Raw genomic sequence first — 2,353 nt, forward strand, 5'->3', positions numbered from 1 at the left:
AGGTTCAGTAAGTTGAGCATCCAAACTGCCCAGGCCCCCCCACTCTGAGACAATGGGGATGTTCGTTCGGGAATTCACCATGTACTCTTTACATTCCTCCCACACCCTTCCTGATTCATTTTCCTGAGTAGTTTCATGGGGCCTACATTGCCCTCTGGTGGTCAAAATACACATATTAATTAATCCATTAAAAAGTTTCACAAATACCTCTAATAATTGTATGGTTTTGCAGCAGAACTTAAAATCTCACTTCTCCTTGATATACTGCTCAAGATATCAGCCCTTTCTTTAATGGCTGTTTCTGGTAGATCTTAGCGTCCAGCTGATAGCCAGTGAAATAGATGATCTTCAGGAAGGAAATCATATCTCTGTTTTTCTAATATTCACCTTTGCCGACCAGCTGGTGTAATTATTCAGCCATTTTAACTGTGGCTGCATAGTGACTACATTAGAATTACCTACCCTACTCTGAACTGGATCATTACCTGTGCCCTTTGTTTGCTGACCCTCAGATGAAACACATTTAATCTTGAACCTTGAAGAAACTCTGTCTGCAGAGGCAATCAGAAAAGTTACATGCAACATACGTATTAGTTACTTATCTACTTCTGTGGCAAAGAGACATAACCAAAATAGCTTCTAGAAGAGTTTATTGGCACTTCTATTTCTAGAGGCTACGCCCATGACCATCATGATGGGGACCATGGCAGCAGGCAGGCATGGTGCTGGAGCAGTAGCTGAGAGTTTATGTCCTTATCAGCAAGTAGGAGGCAGAGAGAGCTAACTGGAAAATGATATGGGATTCTGAAACTTCAACCCGCAGTGACACATCTCCTCCAAAGTCACACCTCCTATTCCCTTCCAAACAGTTCCACCAACTGGGGAGCAGTATTCAAACATTTGAACCTATGAGAGCCATTCTCATGTAAGTGGTATTCTTAGGAGTCATTTCAAAGCCATTTTGTGGGGGCGTAATTTATGTGCAATGAGTTTGTGTGTGTGTGTGCAGTCAGCCCTTCCTGCTGCCTCCACCTTCAGGAAACTTGAAGTGAGCAATGCTTTAAAGTATAAAATGTGAGGCATTTTAGTTCAGTGGATAAATGACAGGGGCACAACCAGGCCTGGCGGGCCCACCTCCTACCTACACAGGCCTCCATCTGGAGAACTATCCCATGCTCCCCTCTGTCAATCTCATGCCTTCCTTAGGAACTCTGTGCAGCGTGGCTCCAGCATCCTCCCCTGGTCCACTGCAGAGGAGACCAGCAGTATGTAAGTACAGGTCCTCGACTGTAAGTCACAAGGTAGACCTCCCCATGACTGTAAGTATTTTCCAGTTGACACTGGTCTGTCTCACATCCAGCCTCAGTTCAACGCTTTTGAGACTGGTTCACTGATACTCATTTTTCCCTAGTTTCTGCCAGAATTGTCAAACTCTTCCTTCAATATGAAGACATTCTCCCAGAGCAGTTGCTGTATCTCTCTGCTCTGGCTGTACTAATGTACAGCAAGCCCTTTATCACCTTGGAGACAGAGAGAGGTACCATCTGCTAGCCAGTGTTCTCAACCCAGGAGAGGTTGGCTTCTCCAGGAGAGTTGGGGAAGGACTTGCCCCTAATGGGTGGGCTGATTCATAAGAATCTAAGATTTCAAACTTCTGAGGCTTATCTGCCTAGACAGCTCCCTCATAATTTCCTATTCTTTGGTGTATGAGAACATGATTTATTTTATAACTGTGTCTCTGTGGCAGATTCTGAGGCTCTTAAAGAGTTCCCTAGAGATTCCCTGCTTTCACAGCTTATGGTATGCTGACTGGTGGTCATAATTTTATGTTTTCAGGAGACTCAAATCCTCACTAAAAGTAGTCAATGCCACAATCTTTATAACTGCCATTGCTCTATAGTGTCTGCGTCCTGTACCTAGTTGTTCACCTTCTACCTGCACCTAACCTTAACCCCACGGGGAAAAGCTACTAATTATGATGCTTTGCCCCTCAGTGACCACCAAGAATTCTAATCTTACTTTTTCCTAAGTGGTTTGGGGGGTGACCTGTATCAAAATTCCCTTCAGAGCACAGGCTTTTCAGGGTCGTTTATACTTTTGTAGCCTGATATTGCCAAAGGCAGTACCTGATGCAAGGGCTTTCATATAGGCAGATTATTCTGTGATGGTGACCCCAGAAAGCAGATAATTAGTATGGGGGGGGCAGTCAATTCAAAAGCACATTATTTAGGGGTTCTGCTTTGTCAGCTGGTGCTTGATCCTATTGGAGTCTCCTGAGAACACTGCATGTGGAAAAATGAGAGGAGAGCACCATCTATTGTGGAGATGAGAGGGGAGCACCATCTATTGTGGA

This window comes from Microtus ochrogaster, chromosome 10 (assembly GCF_000317375.1).
Source record: "Microtus ochrogaster isolate Prairie Vole_2 chromosome 10, MicOch1.0, whole genome shotgun sequence".
Classification (NCBI taxonomy): domain Eukaryota; kingdom Metazoa; phylum Chordata; class Mammalia; order Rodentia; family Cricetidae; genus Microtus; species Microtus ochrogaster.